Source organism: Balaenoptera physalus (genome assembly GCF_965194825.1).
Source record: "Balaenoptera physalus genome assembly, chromosome: 11".
Lineage (NCBI taxonomy): Eukaryota > Metazoa > Chordata > Mammalia > Artiodactyla > Balaenopteridae > Balaenoptera > Balaenoptera physalus.
The window spans coordinates 11,752,248-11,773,377 of record NC_138896.1 but is presented as its reverse complement, the minus strand read 5'-3'; the positions used below and the strand labels follow the sequence as shown (position 1 = coordinate 11,773,377).

Here is a 21,130-nt window from a genome sequence, read left to right as displayed (position 1 = left end):
TTTATAGACAAAATTTGAAGTAAGGGCTGCAGGGTGTGTGACTTTGTTCTGATTGGTTGGTGGTGAGGTAGCAGGGCGGTGCTCCAGGAACCTTACCCTCGGCCTGAAGTCACCATCCTTCACCTGTGCAGGGCCTTAGTTCCTGCAGAAGAACTCAAAGATATTGTTATGTATGTTTCTTGAGGAGGAACCAGGATGCTGCCCCAAGGCTGCACTATTGTTTCTTTTTTTTCTTTTAAATTAATTAATTAATTAATTTTTGGCTGTGTTGGGTCTTCATTGCTGCGCACGGGATTTCTGTAGTTGCGGCGAGCAGGGGCTTCTCTTGTTGCGGGGCACAGGCTCTAGGCGCGCGGGCTTCAGTAGTTGTGGTGCACGGGCTCAGTAGTTGTGGCTCACAGGCTCTAGAACGCAGGCTCAGTAGTTGTGGTGCACGGGCTTAGTTGCTGTGCAGCGTGTGGGATCTTCCCGGACCAGGGCTCGAACCCGTGTCCCCTGCATTGGCAGGCGGATTCTTAACCACTGTGCCACCAGGGAAGTCCCTGCACTATTGTTTCTTGACTGCTCCTCCCTTGTTTCTGCATCCCCTCCCTTCCCTGATTAGCAATTGTTTGAATCTGCCCTTTGGAACTCAGGGAAGGTCAAGGCGGCTGAATGAAGCCTATTTCCTTACAAACAAGAAACAGAACACAGAAAGGATTTGTACCCGGGAGGGCCCCACAAGGTCCTGCTCCCTTTCAACCTTACTTGGAAACGGGGTTATTGCAGACGTAATTAGTTACGATGAAGTCATACTAAAGTAGGGTGGGCTCCTCATCCAAGGTGACTGGTATCCATATAAGAAAAGAAGAGACACAGACACACATAGAGAGAAGAGGATTTGAAGACCCTCAGGGAGAACACCGTGTGAAGACAGAGGCAGAGATTGGAATGATGCATCTACCAGCCAAGGGATGCCGAAGATTGCTGACCACACCAGAAGCTAAGAGAAAGGCATGGAACCCATTCTCCTGTCCAGCATTCAGAGTGGGCACGGCCCTGCCCACCCCCTGACTTTGGACTTCTCATCTGCAGAACTTTGAGAGGATAAATTTCTGCTGTTTTAAAGTAGCCAGCGTGGGGACTTTGTTACAGCAGCCCCTGGAAATTAATACTGTAGGGTCTAGGAGTTCAGATGCTCTTTCAAACTGACCACAAACACCTCCGTTGCCTTAGAAAGCCAGCCAAGCCCAGAAGGCCTCTGCTGTCTTTGTGTCTCTATTTTGGGAAGTCTGTACACATGGGCTCCCAGGTTCACTCATTGAGGCCAAGCCTTCTGCTGCCAAGTTCTCACACAAAATGTTCCAGGATACAAAAGGGCTTAGAAACCCATGGTCTTGGGCCAGTAGAAAAGCAAAGCTGTCTTCCTGTTTAACGAAAGGACAAGCATCTCTGAATATCAAAAACCACACATCATCATTTATCCTCATGAATCATCAGGTGACATTTTATTAGAGGACACCCAATCTCATCATAGGTCAGTCCCATAAGTTACCAGGGGGAAACGGGCATGTTTAATATGGGTTGGTAAAATCCCAATGCATTAGATGATCTGGCAAGTTCTGGCACTGAAACTTCTTTGCTGTGCCTGTCAGGCACCCTCTGGCCGCAAGGGGTGGACCTCAGAGAGCTACCAGGGTCCCCTTTCTCCCTCTTGCCTCCGCCCCCATAGTTGCAGATCACAGGGCTTCTCTACAACTGCCTAACCACCAGCATCGCGTTCCCAGTCCTGGGCGGGGATGGCACTGTGGGGAAAGCTTGGCCACAGACACCTGGCACTATCTCGTGTTAGATCATCTCTCAGAAGAAGCGTAAACCTCCAGCAACCTCAAGACCAGAATCCACCTCTAGAAGGTTCCTTCAAAATAACACCCCTTGGTTTTGCCTTCGGGGAAATTCCCTCCCCTACTGGCATCCTTGCATCCCTGGGAGGGGCTGATACCATTAACTCAGGAAATAAAGCCTTCTTCATGTGTATTAGTTAAGCTGCCCAGTTGACTCAAACCAAAGCTTTTCTGCCTCCAAATGTTAAGAGCCAGTATAACTTAGGTGGAGAAGAGATACAGAAACTTTTGTGGGAATAATTCTTTTTTAAATTTGGCCTGCTGAAGGCAGAATTGTCCCAGCTCATGACTCCTGGTTATTAAAAAATGTTCTCAGGGCCTGTGGATGCTAATATAAACCAGTCCCTATGTTAAAAACAAAACATAATAATTAATGAATGTAGGTAGATAAGGATTTTATTTAGAACAGGCAGCCTGCATAGGTTTTTGCTGGTGTGGGCATTTAAAATGTTAAGTGGAGGCACAAGTAGGGCTGGGAAACTTAGGGGTAGGTTAATTAATTGGGCAAAATAATTCACTTGGCTACAATGGGTGAGGCCTTGTGTTGGGCATTGAGGGAGATGAATGAGAAATGGTTCTTAGTAAGGACAAGGAACAAATAATGACTTTTGTGGTGTGTCCCTTAGGCGCAGACAGTAGTCGACCTGTATTATCTTATTGAATCCTTACTATTCCCACCCAGAGCCATGGAGCAACTTGCTGAATTCACCCAGCCAGAAAGGCCCAGGTTGTGATTTGAATCAGCTTAATTCCCAAGGCCTAGACTCATATTAACCCTAATACAAGGTATACAGTGATCACCGGCATAAAACTATCGCAAGAAAGCCCAGGGGAGGGAGAAATGGAGTTCCCTTGGGAAAGTCAGGTAAGATTCTGTGATGGAGATAGCATTTGAGCTGGTCCTTCAAAGACAGTGAGATTGTAATAGGCAAAGATGATTGAGGGGTGCTGTCAGCGGAGAGGAAAGAGCCCAGCAAAAGTTCCGAAGGAGGCAAGTGGGAATAATCTGGTGTGACAGGCCTGAAAAATGTACAGGGAAGACATCTGACAAAGGTCATGCTGTCAAGGGCCTTGAATGCCACTCTAAGGGACTTGGGTTTTATTTTGTTAAGCAAAAGGTAGTGATTAGAGAATATCTAAAGAGAAGGGTATCATTAGAGCTGTTCTTTGGGAAGATAATTTTGATAGTGGGTGGTTGATGGGTTGGCAGGGACAAGGCTGAGACCAGAAAAACCAGGTAAGAGGCTAATGCAGCAGGAAGGTGTGAGCTGCTGGAACCAGGGCAGCGGGAGTAAGAGGAAGGGATGGAATGCAGTGAAGGTCGAATCAACAGGACTGGACCGATTGGGAGGCTAGAGCAGGGCCAGCCTCATGGGCATGACTGGGAGGGGCCCCCCACTTGGTTTGATGCTCTGCTCTTGTGTCCTGAAATTCTTGGTCATTTTTGAACAATGGCCCCCCACCTTTTCATTTTGTACCAGATTCTACAAATTTTGTAACTGGTCCCAGACTTGGGTTTTAGAACTAGACGCACTGGGTTTGAAAATCCCCTCTGTGTCTCTTACAGGCTACAAGGGTTTTCAGCAAGTCACGTCACTTCCCGGCCTCCTCAATTTCCTCATCCTTAAAATGAGAATAACAATCATCACTCTATAGGGTTCTTGTGAGGATTGGAGAAAATAATGCTAATAACTACCATTTTTAAGCACTCGTGTGCCAGGTCCTGGGCTAAGCACGTTTATATCAGTGACAAATTTAATCGTTATGACCCCTTATGAGGTAGGTACTATTTTTATTCTGATTTTACAGGAAACAGACTCACAGGAAGTCACGCCACTTCTAGGTGAGGAAGCTGGGGTTTAAATGATTTCTGGTCTGCCCAGCTCCAAAGCCTGTGCCGGCACAGTGCTTGACACTATGTTCAGTTGCGTCACTGTCGCTAGTATTGTCATCAGTAGTGGGTGGGGGTGAGGAAGAAAGGAGAGCAAGGAAGCAGAAGTGAGTGGGGTGACAGGGTGGATGGGACTGCCATTCTCTGCAGAGCGAGGGTAACCCAGGAAAGCTCCCCAGTTCGGGCAGGGGACAGAATGATACACTTGGCTTTGAGCCGCCAGACTTGGGACATTCTGGTTTCTCTTTCCATGAATTATTTCAATTAATCTTTATAATAACTCTATCACTTAGGTTCTATTTCTTATGGTTTGTAAAGTATGAGCTGAGTCAGCTTAGCGGGTAACCCTTCTAGGAGACTTCCTGTCACCAGGGTGACTGGGAAGATCAAAATGACACCCAGAGTTGGGAATGAGTCTTATTGGTGGAAATTAAGACACCTTAATATGCCAGGAGGCTTGCATGATTCCCATCATAATCCTGTACTGGGGCTGGCGACGGGGTCTAGCTGCAGTTTGCTCCAGAGACATATAAGAAACAACGGAGGGAATTCCCTGGTGGTCCAGTGGTTAGGACCCCTCGCTTTCACTGCCCAGGGTGTGGGTTCAGTCCCTGGTCAGGGAACAAAGATCCTGCCATCTGCGAGTCGCAGCCGAAAAAAAATAAAAAATAAAAAAGAGGAGACAATGGATGAGGCTGTGGAGGTGTCCTGAATGGGACTGAACTTGCCAGATCCTTCCCTAGAGCAGGTGTGAGAAGAGAGAGGCTGGGAGATGGGGAAGTGCCCAGTGATAGGGTGTGCGGGGGTGAGGGGGCTATAGGAACAATGTCCCACCAGTCAAGGAGCAGGGCCCGGGACAGGGAGGAAAGCTGACCTGCTTTCTGCCATCGCCCTAGTGACCAGGGCTGGCCTGTGTGGCTGTAACGTCAGTGAGCCGAGGGCACCTGACCGAAGGGGAGTGTGCCCAGAGAACAGCACGTGTGCACCCGAGCCTTCCACAGGTGCAGCGGGATCAGCCTTCCTGCCACACGTGCCCTTGGGTAGCTCAGAACACTGTGCGGGCTGCCTCTTTGCCCACTTTTCCTGGAGTGATGCAGCTCCTCAGGAGGGCAATGGAGAGTATTCTGAGGTGGGAGCATTGGGAAGGCCACCCAAAGGGGCCAGGCCTAGGAGTGCTGCCTGGGCTTTGGAGTGGTCCAGAAAACTGTGTGTGAAGAAGGAGTAGCTCTTCATCAATCAACCACTCATCCTAGTTCAATGGGGCAGGAGCAGGGACTGATGAATGCTTATGAAACAAATGGACCAGTTTCCTTGATGCATGAAAAGAAAATTTGCCATGTTTGTAAATACTTCAGTCATTATAGGAATATGCAATGTAGATGTAACACCCCAGTTTATCTCCCCTCCACCCCAGGATAACCACTAACTTACTTTGAAGTTGGAAGTGGGCACTTTGCCTCTTGCACTCCATAACTATAAGTAACTTAGGAGGATTCTTCTGAATGTAACAAAAATAAATGCCCATGGGCTGGAATTGAATTTAATGTAGTGGAAAGGGCACAAGAATAAGATCTTCGTGCTTAACTAGAGTCTGCTGCTAACATGCTGTCTTGCAGCGTCTTCCATTTAAGCCCCCAGCTGGACCTATTAGGACAGGGTGGGATTGTCATTTGGGAGCCTGGTACCCTGGAGATCCACTCTGGCCCTACCTCACTCCATTTGCAAGGTATTTGATCCCAGTCTTGTCTAACCAGATTTCTTCTTCTTCTTTTATTTTTTAAAAATAAATTTATTTATTTATTTATTCATTTTTGGCTGTGTTGGGTCTTCATTGCTGTGTGCGGGTTTTCTCTAATTGTGGTTAGCAGTGCCTACTCTTTTGTTGTGGTACGCAGGCTTCTCATTGCAGTGGCTTCTCTTGTTGCGGAGCACAGGCTCTAGGCACACAGGTTTCAGTAATTGTGGCACATGGGCTCAGTAGTTGTGGCTCACGGGCTCTAGAGCGCAGGCTCAGTAGTTGTGGCACATGGGCTTAGTTGCTCCGCGGCATGTGGGATCTTCCTCAACCAGGGCTCGAACCCGTGTCCCCTGCATTGGCAGGAGGATTCTTAACCACTGCGCCACCAGGGAAGCCCCAGACTTCTTTTTGGTTTTTGACATTTTTCTGCCTCTAGGATTTTGGCACTTGGGTCATCAGCCTTCTTATAAATTTATTCATTTATTTATTTTTGGCTGCATTGGGTCTTTGTTACTGTGTGTGGGCTTTCTCTAGTTGCAGTGAGTGGGGATACTCTTCGTTGTGGTGCACGGCCTTCTCATTGCAGTGGCTTCTCTTGTTACGGAGCACGGGCTCTAAGCACGTGGGCTTCAGTAGTTGTGGCACGTGGTCTCTAGAGCACAGGCTCAGTAGTTGTGGCACACAAGCTTTGTTGCTCCGAGGCATGTGGGATCTTCCCGGACCAGGGTTCGAACCCATGTCCCCTGCATTGGCAGGCAGATTTTTAACCACTGTGCCACCAGAGAAGTTCCATCAACCTTCTTGACTTAACCATCTGACTGTTGAGTTGGCCCTCTTCCTGGTTTGATGCATTTGGACTAATCTCACAAAATTTATAGGAAATCTATAGTAACTTGGGCAAATAATCTGTAAAAAGAGAGGTTAGATTATAATAGTGACCATTTATCGAGCACTTATATGATCCAGGCATTATGCTAAGCACTTCACATGAACTGTCAAACTTACTCCTCCCAACATTTCTATGCAATAGGGTTTAATGAGCTTAACAGTGAGGGTGCTTCAGGCTTCAAGTAATGGAAAATCCAACTCAAGGTGGTTTAAACAATAAGGACATTTCTTGGCTCACACAGCTCACAGGAAGTCCAAAGGCAGAATGGACTTTAGAGTTGGGTGATCATTCGTCCAGAAGACTGACTTCAAGGATCCATGTTCTTTCCATCTCTCCACCTTGCCATCAGCAGTGTGGACTTTATCCCTAAGGCTGGGTCTCCTCGTGGTTAAGGGTTGGCTGTTAGCAGCAGTCAGGGCACCTGGCTTTCTTCTTCTTTATGTTATGCCTCAGGGAGGGAATTGCTTCTGGAAATTCTTTTAGAGGAACTGTCCTAGAAACTCTGGGGGCAAATCCCCTTGTATTTTGTTGGCCTGATCTGTGTCATGTATCATGAGCTGAAGAGAAGGGTAGAAACATTGTGATTGGTTTAGATACATCAAGACCCACTTCCAGAGCTAAAGAAGTAGTTAGCTTTCCCCGAGTCACACTGGCTGCATGGCAGAGAAAAAATCAGGGCTCCACCAGGAAAGCGGAAGGGGGGACATGGATGTTGGGTGGGCCACCAACAATATCCACTAAAATGAGGTTAACTAACTTGCCTGAGATGGATCTTGGGCAAATTAGCCTTGTTCTTAACCACGGCACCCTGTTCCCCCCATCTCAAACATTCCACACGTCTAAATCAATTAGAAACATTTCAGCCAGCATAAGAAGAGACTGTGAGTAAATGCTGTTCTAATCCCCAGACACATTTAACTTCTCTAGATAGCCATATTTCAAAGGATATTTTATAAGTACCAGTTCATGTCGAAGAATATTTTGGCATAAGATATTTGATTGTCAGTTTATGAGTGGGATATTTCAGTTTCAAAGTTCCAGATCTCTTTCTGAGTCCAAAATATGCAAGTGTACAGGATTTCATCCCAAACAAGTCATAAAATCAAATAGTTTATCCATAATAAAAGCTGGGGAAATGAAAAATTTATCTTCCCCTGAGTTCACTTTTTAAGACAAACTCCCCCAATTGACCTTAAATTGGGAAAAAGAATCAGAACCTATGTATGAGTTCGGTAGTTATCAGCTTCGCCAACAGCTCAAACTGACTCAAATAATAAGTGGAATATATTGACGTGCATCTACTGAAAAACCCAGAGCTAAGCAAGTTTCCTTTAGCTCAGTAATGTCACCAAAGGTCCTGTTTATTTCATTCTCTCCTATCTGTCTTCTGTGGTTATGCTTCATCTCAAGGCTAGCTTACCTCGGGGTCACAAGATGGCTGCCCATAAATCCTGGACTACACGCTTCCCTCTTCCCATCTGTGGACAACGGTGTCACTGAAAGAACTAGGAAACTTCATTCTCACAAATCCCCAGCAATGTTTTCTTGAAGCTCATTGGCTTGAACCAATCTGTGTGGCCAGGGGGGAAGGAATAAGGCTGATTCCCTTACCCTACATCATATATCTCACCTCTAGAGTTGATCCCAATGGCCAACCCAGACCCAGGGCCTATAGGAAAGGGAAGGAGAAATGATGCTGGGAATGTAATCCACAAAGGTCGACTGCACTAGCTTACAGGGATAAGTGTTCGCCTCTGTTGCTCAACTATTCCTCACAGACTTCCCAGAAACAACGCACACGGTGGCATAAGGAGAAGACAGTGAGAGTGTGGGGAGAAAGAGAACAATCGTCAAGTTGTAGGCACAGTATGTCGGAGTTTAGCAAGAGTTCTCTGGCCAACCGAAAGTGTCTGTGGGTGGAAAGTTAAAAATCATGTCCTGACAAGGCTCACTGAGTCATCCCCACCCCCAAAGCCTCCTCCCTTCTCCCCATTGGTTGGGCATCCTCTTCCAAGCCTCTCTGAGAGCCTCAGACTCAGTATATTTATTCTTACATTTATCTGAAGCTCTAGCCACTGGCTATACCTCCCCACACAGTGAGGGGTGGCACCTCCCTGAAACACTTTCTTTGGAAGACTCCCCATTGAGGAGACTGGGTCCTCAACAGTGAGGGGACTGGCCTGCAAACAGAGAGGCAAATCCCAGGGGGCGCGCGGCTGTTTTGTTCTTGAGTTATCCATTCGACTTCATTCATCCACTCATCTTACAAGTATTTACTGAGTGCCTACCATGTACTAAGAATTATTCTATGACTGGGTTTACAGAATTAAATAAAACTCTCAAAGTCTCCATCACATGGAGCTTTCCATGTGGAGAAGATAGAAAAAAAAAAACACATTTATACTACAAAGTTAGGAAATGGCAAATGTGATGCAGAAAAATAAAGCAGGAGGAGGGCAAAGAATGTGTGTGTGGGGTTGCTACTTCGATAAGGTGGTGAGGGAAGCCCTCCCTGAGGAAGGACCAGCACACAATACCTAGCGGTGTTCAGGACATGGGGGAATCCCTGAATAATTAATTAATTAGGTAACTGGTTCACTAAACCCAGAGTTGGGGCTCTCTTAACTGTTTCTGCAGAAGCAGGATGGTTTAGTTCAATTTAGATTGAGTACAAACTCTTTGGTCTTCAGTAGAGGGATTACCTCTACTGAAGCCATTCTACCTTAAAACTGAAAGAGCAAAAAGGCAGAGGGTTAGGTATATAAATACTAATTTGCCTTTGAAGTCCTTGCACATTTACAGATTGCTTTATGAGTAGAGAGGTGGTCCTTGGCGTTCATCTGCCTGTTTGCAAATGAGCATTTCCCCGAAATGGGCCCATATGGACTCTCTTCCCCTCACTGTGGGCTAGTTAGTGAAACCCATGTGGATCCAGGGAATGAAAGCACAGATTTGACCCAAGCATTCTTTGACCTATATGTTTATGTGGGGATTAAGCGTAGAATGAGTTGTCACTGAAAATATGTGCTTTGTGTATTTAGAAGATAAGTATTTTTTTTATTGCTAATTAGTGTTGGACTCACACACATTTGTTATGTTTGTACGTCAAGATTCATTTGTCCTTTCAAACCCGCTGCCTTAATTAATCTTTGTCTAGCCACTCCGTGTTGCACTCTGGCTGTAAGTCAGACTGCTAGGCTCTGCGGTAATGGGGTTTCTACTTAGAAAATGTTGAATTTCAAAGCAAAATCCAGAGTTTGAATCTTGCGGAAGAAAACATCCTTTGGTAAATCCGCTAACTAGCCTCACCATAGGGAGCCCACGCGATGGGGCCGTGGGAGTGTATGATACTGCTCAACATTTCCTAAGTCTTGGCCTGGGTGTCATTTTTTTTCTGTGAAGCATTTCCTGAATCCACCCTCTATCCCCAAGAATCGGATAACACTCCCTCCTTTGTGCCCAGGTAAGACCTTTACACACAGGTATCAAAGTGTCTCTGATTTTATTTTTATTTTAATACAACTGCTTGTTCACCTCTCTACACTCACGCCACCTCTCTCCTACCACTCAGCTTCTAGAATACAGGAATTGTACCCTTGTATTCATATGTGCTTCCTCGGCACTCGGCATCTTGCCTGGCAAGGTGTTCTTTGTAAAATGGCACCGGAGAGTAATTCTTTAAGCACAAGTTATTCTTTAAACACATGAGTCTCATCTGATTCATGGGACTTTTAAGACAAGTAGAATTGGACCCTGATGTTTAAGAAAAACCTAATTGATGGTAAATTTAGTATTGAGAAAATTCTGTCATTGATTGAGTGTTTTTTTTTTTTCCCCTGGAGGGTGAGAAAGACCATCATTGTTCAATTTTAATAGCTGAACATCTTTTGGAACATTAGTGCCCCCTGATAATACATTTGAGAAGTATTGCCTTAACGAATAAGTATTCCAGTATAATTAATATTCTAACCTTAAAAATAATAATGAACACAGTGATGACATTTTGTATATCGTTTTACTGCTTACAGGGACTATCACGTCTAGTCTATTATTTGACACTGAAAAGAAGAGTCAGAGGCAATTATTATAATTATAACCATTTAAATGATGCAGCAGGTGAGAATGAGTTAAATTGTTCCAATTCACAAATCTGGCAGGTAGAAGAATTGGGAGATAAGCCCATGTGCCTATGTTAAAAAATCCTACGTGTGTGTGTGTGTGTGTGTGTGTGTGTGTGTGTGTGTGTGTGTGGGCCCTGATGCATGGGGAAGCCAACTGCTGATGTCTCAAGTGGCTGACCTTCAGAGAGCTTCGGTCATTCTAATGAAGCTGTGAGAGTATGTGTAGACCCAAGACATCTGGGGGTGTGATGTGAGGCAGGGCCAGGAGGTGGAGGTTCCAAGTCCTTCAACATCTTGTCTTATTTACATCTTGTGTAATTCAATCTGCACTGGTCAAGACCACTTGCTGATATACGGCCTCATGGTGATGAGACTGAGACCCAGAGAAGGGGTGGAGTTCGGCTTCGTGCTGGCTCTCTTCTCCAGCTGGCTTTGCTTGTTTCATTTGCCGGAGGCTGTCTGTCTTACCTGCCCCGGACAAAGATTTGTCAGTGACCCTAACCAGGCTATCCCTCAAGTGAGCTCCAGCTAAGAATAAACACAGCCCCAGGGAACACGATCGTTAAAAACACCTGCGGCAGGATGGAGCAACCACAGGCCCACAGTCTCACATCCCAAATCCTTGGGGCCAAATGAGTTTCAGGACACAGAATATTACCTAACACCCCTGGTAGAGGTCCTGCAGCATTGTGTAATCAAGCATCTTATTAACTCTGCAGCCAAAGGCACAGACTGCACAGTGAAAGAGACAGACTATTAATAGGCTCACATCCACTCAGGTCAGCCCTGGACACCCAGTGAGTTAGGACTTCACTAGTGGTTTGGGGAGCACCTTGAATTTCAGAATTGTGGATAAAAAATAACAGACCCTTATCCTCTTTGTACCATCACCACCCGCATTTTCTTCTTGTTCATCTTAAAGACAGAACATATTTTTTTGGCTTGCTGGGGTTGACAATGGCCAACATTTGTTTCCTTAGAAAGATGCTGTGTCATCACCCTCTGGATACAGCTCCATATGTGAAGGCCAATTTTTTTGAGCTTGAAGAATTGCCTTTAGATGTTAATAATGAAAGCCGGTTTATATGGAATTTTGGCCAATGGGCAGGTTCTTCAAGAATGGTTGGAGTTTTGTAGACTGATGGGACTTGGGAGCGTCCCTCATGTGGCAGTTCCAGCAGGATCCTAGGAGCCACTGGGCAGGAGCAGTCACTCCTTATAAGGGACAGACTGGGGACAGGAGGACTGCAGCACGGACTTCATGTTGGGAAGAAGTGATTTGAGCTGGGTTATTGAGGGCCAGCATTTAAAACAAAGGATTTGGGCTGTATGTCTTAAATGATGTAAGGTCACTGAAAGGTTTGGTGCCAGGGCTGACGGGATGAAAACGGGGCCTGATGATGAACTGCTCATTGTGTGCTGAACTTGTCAATCTCTTCCGGTGCCTGCAGCTCACCTCCTGCTCAGTTCTTTGCCTGAAATGCCCTTCCTGGGCTCCTTCCCACCCAGGCACACTCCCACTCGTTTTTCAGGATGCAGCTCAAATGTCACCTGCTCTGTGGAAGCCTCACCCTGCCCCGGGGGACGCTAACTCCTCCTTTCTCTGTGATCCCACAAGCCTTTCCGTGCAACTGACGCCACTTCTCTAATTGCACTGCAATTGCCCTCGAGTCCTTGTCCCCCCAAGTTGAACCTCAGGCTCCCCCAGGGAGGATGCCATGTCTTTCTTTCTTTTTTTGGACTGGCATCTGGCACAGTGCTTGACCCAGAGTTCTAAACAATCGTTAATTGAATAAATACTTTTATGTCTTCTATCATTTCTACATATTCTCTCTGTTCCTGTTTTCTTTCTCTTTTTTAAATTTGTCACATCTATGTAATTAGAGTGATAAATCTTCTATGGTTTACATTTTGGGACATAGGAGTTACCACCATCCTTCAAAAAAGAACCACAGGATTGTGTGAAAATAAGACTCATGAAAAGGTTGAGGCGAAGGTTGTTGGATGCTATAGTGGCTGTCCCCCAAAAGATATGTCCAAGTGCCAAACTCCTGCACCTGTGAATGTGACCTTGCTTGGCAAAGGGTCTTTGTAGATTGAGGAATTCCTTTGTAATTGAGGAAAGGATCCCATGGTGAGATCATCCTGGATTGGGAGGGTCCTAAATCCAACAACAGATGTCCTTCTAAGAGGCAGAAAAGGAGATCCAGAGTCACAGAGGGGAGCAGGAGATGCGAAGATGGAGGCAGAGACTGGAGTGATGCAGCCACAAGCCAAGGAACTCTAGGATCGCTGGCCTCCACCAGAAGTGAGGGGAGAGGTGTGGAACGGGAGTCTCCATCAGAGCCTCCAGAAGGAATCAACTTTGCAGATTCCTTGAGTTTGAACTTCTGGCCTCCTGAACTGTGAGAGAATAAATTTCAAGTCTGTGGTAATTTGTCAGAGCAGAACCCTGGGAAGCTAATACAGTGTTACTGAGGATTTCAAACAGGGTCATCTAACAGCCGACGGGGATGTCGAGAAGCAGTGTAGTGTAAAGGTTAGGAGTCAGGGACTTCCACGGTGGTCCGGTTGTTAAGACTCTGCTCTCCCAATGCAGGGGGCACGGGTTCGATCCCTGGTCAGGGAACAACAACAAAAAAAGGTTAGGAGGGCTTCCCTGGTGGCGCAGTGGTTGAGAGTCTGCCTGCCAATGCAGGAGACACGGGTTCGAGCCCTGGTCTGGGAAGATCCCGCATGCCGCGGAGCAACTGGGCCTGTGAGCCACAACTACTGAGCCTGCGCGTCTGGAGCCTGTGCTCCGCAACAAGAGAGGCCGCGACAGTGAGAGGCCCGCGCACCGCGATGAAGAGTGGCCCCCGCTCGCCGCAACTAGAGAAAGCCCTCGCACAGAAACGAAGACCCAACACAGCCAAAAATAAATAAATAAATAAATAAATAAATTAAAAAAAAAAAAAAGGTTAGGGGTCAGGCAGTCTGGGTGTCATCCCAGATCTACCCTTAGTGCCTCAATTCTCTCATCTGGAAAATGGGGGTGATGAAATATTAGTGCCTACCATTTAAGGCTCTGGCATTGAAGGAGGAAGGGTAATTGAGACAATAGATGAAAAGTACTTAGTATGCACGTAGGAGACACTCAGTAAATGTTATTAGTCAATTATTAGGCGGAGGAATAGTTTACTGTCCTGCAAATGTTATCAGCACGACATCAGCAATGTATTTGAAAGTGGTATTCAACTCTCAAACTGCTGAGAACTGAAAGTGCCCTTCTTTTCTTTTCTTTTTTTAATTGAAGTATGGTTGATTTACAATATTGTGTTAGTTTCAGACGTACAGCAAAATGATTCAGTTATACGTATATATTTGTATATATCTATATTCTTTTTTAAAGATTGTTTTCCATTATAGTTTATTACAGGGTACTGAATATAGTTCCCTGTGCTGTACAGTAAATCCTTGTTGCTTATCTGTTTTATATATGGTACTGTACATCTGTTAATCCCATACTCCGAATTTATCCCCCCACCCCCTTTCCCCTTTGGTAACCGTAAGTTTGTTTTTAACGTCTGTGAGTCTGTTTCTGTTTTGCAAATAAGTAAATTTGTAGCAAATTTTTAGATTCCACGTGTAAGTGGAATCTAAACTTTCTCATAGGTGTCCAGCCTGCTTCCTTCAGTTGTCTGTTTGTACTAATTTGCAGGCATCTGTTAAGTTATCAGAATAATTGAATTTTAGAGTTTATTAGTCATCAAGAGAAATGGTTTCCACCTGGGATACCCAGAGGGCTGGAGTCCCTGGGTGTAGTAATGGGAGTTCTCAAGCTCTTTTCAATATTTCAGGATGTCTAGCAGAAACTGTGCGTCATTTATCTGGGGGGAAGAGGGCACAGCGTAACTGAAATGGTAAGGGTTTTTTTTGTTTTTTTGCTTTTACTAGAATGATATTTGCCAGGTTTGGTAATACTGACTATCTTACGGAAAAATGGATTAGCATATGCAGTTTGTTTCAGATTAAAAATTACAAATTTTTACATGTTTTATGAAAATAGGGGGAACACAAGGGAAATAATAAAAATGCCTTTCTAACGTGTGCCAAACACTTAACGTTATGTTTTAGGTTAGGTTATGTTGTGTTATGTTATGGCCTTTCTAGGACCAAATAGAGGCCCAGAGAGGTTCGGTAAATTATCTGTGGTCACAATTATATAGTGGTAGAGACAAAATGATTACACAGGGTTTTGACTCCCAATCCAAGACTCCAACAAGCCTCCTGTTTTCCATGTCTTCTGAGGATTTTCAGATGTTTGCTCTTTATGGTACATCACTTTGTTCAGCACGTAAGTGTGAACGAGGCAGTCACTGCTCCTATGCTCACAGGACTCACAGTGCCAGTGGGGACGTGGCCATAGGACCCCTGGGGCAGCAAGTAGCAGAAACCCAGCATCAGCGAGAGTGGGAGTTTATGGGGTACCTCTTGGCCCCCAGTGGCAGGATTGGGATCAGCCGCCAGGAGCAGCGGAACCAAGAACCCACTCTCAGAGCTCTCCTTTGTCCTTGGCCTCTGACCTTCATGTGTCTGCTCCCTTCTCACCTCCCCGCGCCCCCGCCCAAAAATCAGCTGGCTCCTAGGTCCATATGGTGAAATGTACAGCTGGGCTTCCCTGGTGGCGCAGTGGTTGAGAATCTGCCTGCCAATGCAGGGGACACGGGTTCGAGCCCTGGTCTGGGAAGATCCCACATGCCACGGAGCAACTGGGCCCGTGAGCCACAATTACTGAGCCTGTGCGTCTGGAGCCTGTGCGTCTGGAGCCTGTGCTCTGCAACAAGAGAGGCCGCGATAGTGAGAGGCCCACGCACCGTGATGAAGAGTGGGCCCCACTTGCCACAACTAGAGAAAGCCCTCGCACAGAAACGAAGACCCAACACAGCCATAAATAAATAAATAAATAAATAAATAAAATGCATCTTTAAAAAAAAGAAATATACAGCTGATTTCAGCTCCAAGGCGGCCTAAAAGAAAGGTGAGAATTTTTCTGATGGGGGCGATACAGAACGCTATTTCAAACACCAGTAAAGGGCATTTAACTTGGATGTGCTGAGATCTGAGGTATGGGTCAGAGGTTTATACCATGTATTTTGTAATTATGTTCCCTTGGAAGGAAATATTGGGCCACATCCAGTTGCCATTCAGACCCTACTGAGTGTCAGGGGCAGAGACCTACTAGCCCACGGTAGGCAGGGACTCAAGGCGCTGGGGTGTGCTTTCTCCTGAAATATCTCTGGTCCTCATCAATCCACAGAAAAACTTGCTCTCCGTAGAGTGAGGGAAAGCCCCTCTTTCTGCAGTGTACCTGCCACTCTTTCAGGATGCCAGCTGTCACCGGATCCAGGCATCCTGCCACACCAGGCGAGGGCTAATTCTAGTCTTTCCAATCTGCCAGTTTGGTTTCCCACGTCTGGACAAAAGTTGTGCTCCTGTTGGACTCGGTTATTCCTTCCGCCTTTTCTGATCGATTACGCCATTTGATCAAGTCAGTCTACGGGATACCATCCTTTTACGTGACTCCAGCTGATTTGTAATACTGACAGTCCTGTGGCATTGCTGTCCTTTTGAGGGAGGCAAATTGGGAAGTGTATTCCAATTTTCCAATTAGTATGAGAAATATTTTTCAGAGCCATCCATTCATTAAACTCTTTAGTGCATAGTGAGTAAGAGCTATGTGTTGATGTGATTTTAAACAAGCATTTTGACTGCCCTCCTTTTAAAGAATATTTCCCACACTGACCACTGGTCAACATTCCCATGTTAGTTTATCTTCCTTTCCGGCATTGAAAGCCACCATTAAAATGTAATTTGTGCCTTAGAAGAAGAATCCATACCTTCTCCTGCCATTATCATCCAGGTTGAATGCGGTTTTCTGCTTGGTCTCTCTTCCCTTGAGGAGGCTGGCTACCCACGTGTGTCCTCCCCGGGCTGTAGGCATTCCTTCAGTTCTGGTTGGTACAAGAGTCAAAGGCTTCCCTTTTTTCTAGGCCCTTCCGTGTGCTCTCTGAGGCGAGAAGGCCAAGGCTTCGCTTCACCTGAGGGGAAGAAAGGTGACTTGCTCTCTAGTTTAGCAGACTCCAATGGACAGCTCAAGCACAGTGAGAAATGCTTCCTGCAGCCTCTTCTTCAGAACCGAGCCGGGCCCTCTGCAGACCAGCCCCCAACACAGTGCAGGCTCAGAGGGACAGGAAACTGGAGGGGTTGGCTTGGGAAGGGGGGAGGGGGAGGAAGAAGGTCTCGGGTCTAGCCTGAAGTCACCGATCATCTCTGGGTCAGAGAGAAGGCCCTATTTAAACCAACAGGGCAGGTAGAGGGATGCGGGGCGGGTGGAAAGGCGTGGGCAAATCCCTCGTTATCTGTGATCTTGTCCAGCACCAGCCCTGCGTTCACGTCTGTGTGGATTCGTTCTGTGCGTTCCTTCCCCACGCTGGCATCTGAGGCAGGGGCTGTCTTATATTTGGAACCATACGCAGCTGTACATCACATGGATGAGAAGCGACCTTGAAGACTGATGCTTTCTGTCATCCAGAGCAGATATCATCCTACAAGCAATTTATGAGGTTTCAAAGTCCCCCTCCACTCACATTTCTTTACACCGTGTTTTAACATGATAATCCCTGGAGTGTTCAACACTGTTTGTTTTAACACCTGAAGAAAAACCGCATTTTCTTCTCCTCCTCACCGTTGGTTATCAAAGCACAGAAGCGTTTGATTGAAAAACAAAACAAAAAGCAAACACATGAGGCCAAATTATGCCCTCCGTGGAAAGGAACTGTGAGTGTGGATTAAAGAATTGAGTTGAATCACAGGAAGAAAATGACATGGATTTTTTAGAAGAGACAGAAGGGAAAAGTAGGTCAAATTTTTCAACCTCTCAACTCTGTCATTGTCCCTTTAAAGCCTTTACCATCAGTGTTTGGTGAAGTAGGAGCAAAGCCATGGATACTGAAGTCACACTCCAGTAAAATAAGCAGCTTAGCATTTGAGAAAGTGTGGGGGAACCCTGGGTCTCCATGTTGTAAGGGTGAGTCAATTACTTTTATTTCCACGTTTCACATCAAGGCGAAGAGATCACCAAGTAACACCTGCCATTTTGGTTACCTTTAAAATACATGGTGGGAGGAAGAATTCACATTTGAGCATAAGAAACTAGGGTTTAGAAAAGTATTTTAATGAGATAGTCTTTCTTTCTGAATCAAAGCTATTAGAACCAAGGACATAGCCCTTCAAACAATTCTTTTTTGTCCTCCCAGAAATATTGACAAAATGCCTACTATGTGTGTCTTAGTTTCCTATGTGTGCTGTAACAAATCACCAAAAACTTGGTGCCTTAAAATAAGAGAAATTTATTCTCTCGCAGTTCTGGAGGGCAGAAGTCCAAAATCAAAGTGTCAGCGGGGCCGTGCTCCCTCTGAAGGCTCTAAGGGAGAATGCTTCCTCGCCTCTTCTGGAGCTTCTGGTGGCCCCAGGGGTCCCTTGGCTGTGGCTGCCTGAGTCCAGTGTCTGTCTCCATCTATATGTGGCCTCTTCCTCTGTGTCTGTGTTGTCTCCTCGCCTGTCTCTTAACGGGACATTTCTTATTGGATTTAGGGCCCACCCGGATAATCCAGGATGATCTCATATCAATATCCTTAACTTAATTACACGTGCAAAGACCCTTCTCCCAAATAAGGTCACGGTCACAGATTCTGGGACATGGACATATATAGCCCACTACAATGTGTAAGACCCCGAGTCTGGTACTGTAGAGGGAAAGGCAGCTATGCTTTCCAGGGTCTTTTCCGTCACGGAGGGAGAGCAAGGAGACACAAATGTGAGTGTGTGCTTGCTGTGAAGACAGATATAAACACATCCACACGCAGGAGCAGGGGGCCGACATTTCTGATGCGCTTCTCTCTACATAATTTATAAGAGGGATGTCACCAGTTCTGGGCCTTAGGTAGGGTTTTTGTTTTGTTTTTATTTCATTAGAAATGTATTTTCAATGAAGAAATTTAGATGTTACACATAAGCAAAGGAGCAAAGTTGTCACATTCTCGCCATGTAAAGATAAGTTCTATAAAATCCTTCCACATTTTTTTTCCATTTATGTAAACATATTTAAAATATTTTCCAATCAATGAAATCACAACACAACACCCCATTTTGTGACCCAATAATAATGCAAGAACATGTTTCTATGTTAATAAATTTATAAACCCTATGCCAATTTTTAGTCACCAGTGTCCCACCAAATGGCTGTATGTAACAATTACTTAACCAAATCTCTTGTTACGCATGTAAGTAGTTTTCAAACTTTTGCTGTTTTGAAGCATCCTGCAGTGAATATTCCATCATATCATTTTTGTGTGCTTGTCTGATTATTTTCTATGGGATAAATTACTAGAAGTGGAATTGCTGGTTGCAAAGGTATATACTTACAAGGCCTTTTTTTTTTTTTTAATTAATTTATTTTATTTTTGACTGTGTTGCTGCGCGAGGGCTTTGTCTAGTTGTGGCGAGTGGGGGGTTCTCTTTGTTGCGGTGTGCGGGCTTCTCATTGTGGTGGCTTCTCTTGTTGTAGAGCACGGGCTCTAGGCGCGCGGGATTCAGTAGTTGTGGCACGTGGGCTCAGTAGTTGTGGCACACGGGCTTAGTTGCTCCGCGGCATGTGGAATCTCCCCAGACCAGGGCTCGAACCCATGTCCCCTGCATTGGCAGGCGGATTCCCAACCACGGGGCCACATACTCATATGGCTTTTGATAGTTATTTTCTTTCGTTTTTTGGCCGCACCATGTGGCTTGTGGGATCTCAGTTCCCAAACCAGGGTTTGAACCCAGGCCCTTGCCAGTGAGAGCGCCGAGTCCTAACCACTGGACTGCCAGGGAATTCCAAGATAGTTATTTTCAGAAAAGCAATCTGAACAGTCATAACTGAGGGAAACCAATTAATTTTTTTGTTTGTTTGTTGAGAGGAATGACATCTATAAGGTCTGTTCCAGCATTTAAAATTCTGGGATTCTGGGATTCCTAGATTTAGGAAGTATTAACACTGTGCTGGAGGAAAAAAGAGACTTAAAGAGAAAGTCATTGGATTTGGAAAACTCTAAGACCCAAAGACCTTGAATATCCACATGGACCTTGACATTGCCCTAGATAATGTTGGGAGCAGGACCAGAGAAGAGTACTATGACCAAGGTGTTAAATTTCTTAATTAAAGATTCAGTAGGTACCAGAGATGAGGTGGTAAATACTCTGCTTACTCATGGCTTCTCCTGCCTCAGAAGTTCTGCTTACTGCCTTGTCTCCATGTTGTTTTGTATCTGTTTCCTTTGTGCCCACTGGCCCTCTCTCCATCTTGCATTCAGTTCTCTAAATTGAAGAATATGTTTGGACCAGTCAACCACAGGCTAGTATAGAGACCCCTGTTGTGCAGATAACTTCACTGGCTGCTGACTAACCTGTCAACAGTTCCCTTTGTGTCAGGTGCCCACCTGGTCCAATCAGCAGTGGTCACCATGGTACCAAGCATATTAACTTGTGTGAAGAAGCTCTAGGAAGGGCTGGGATGTGGCAGATGCTTGGAAACGAAGCGGGGGAGTTCCTGGTGGGCTCTCTGAGTTCCCTGCCCAGGACAGGAGACTAGTTAGGAAGAACTAACATAAACCAGCCAAGTGGTACCATGGACCTGAAATAGGGTGAGGTAGTGGGAATAGAGAAGAGAGAGATGATAATAACGATACTGAACGTTTATTGAGTGCTTTTGATGCGCCAGGGCCTGTTCTCAGCACTTGACATATATAGTAAAACCGACTGATAAATCAATATCCCATAAAACACAATTGGCTATTGGTAATTATCTCCTGTTCTCTGCCTGACCCTTGTTCTCCTATGGAAGTTGAATAAAATTTTATTCTTTTGGGGAGGAGAGCCCTTTATAGGCCACAGTCCTAATGTTAACATTGATCTTAATCCTGCCCTTTTCCTGTCTCCTCCCCTTCCCCCTTTCTGCTGACTTTGAAATTCAAATTTCCTGCCCTCCTGCCCACTTTTTAAAAATTTACTTTATTTATTTATTTGGCTGTGCCGGGTCTTAATTGACAGTGTGCAGGATCTTTAGTTGCAACATGTGGAATCTTTTTTTTTTTTTTAGTTGCAGCATGTAGTATCTAGTTCCCTGACCAGGATTTGAACCTGGGCCCCTTGCATTGGGAGCACGGAGTCTTAGCCACTGGACCACCAGGGAAGTCCCCCACTCCTGTCCACTTCTGATTGCCCACCGCTGTGTCACTTCCTCCCCTCACCCTGCCCCAGTACCTGAGGCACCATTTCTGGTAAGTTGTATACATTACATATTTTATTAGCTTTACTTTTGTAGTTTTCATGACCACACAGACCCACTGAAAAATACTGTTTTTCGTTAACTTTGCCATAACAGAAACCTGCATTTTACACCACTGAATTTTGGAAGTAATGCTTGTCACTTGTGTGTTACAGAGGGTTTACAGTGTATTAATTCATTTGATCCTTACAAGAGCATACAAGCTAAGAACTACTATTTCCCTCCCATTTTGTATATGAGTC

At 45.4% G+C, this 21,130-nt stretch overlaps 1 long non-coding RNA gene across 1 annotated transcript; it reads left to right on the top strand.

Moving 5' to 3' along the window:
• Nucleotides 1-438: 438 nt before the first annotated feature.
• LOC309638110 lies at nt 439-17,360 on the top strand. The gene is made up of 2 exons (XR_014251008.1): nt 439-13,166; nt 13,482-17,360. It is a non-coding gene; the product is annotated as an uncharacterized lncRNA (long non-coding RNA).
• The last annotated feature ends 3,770 nt before the right edge of the window (nt 17,361-21,130 follow it).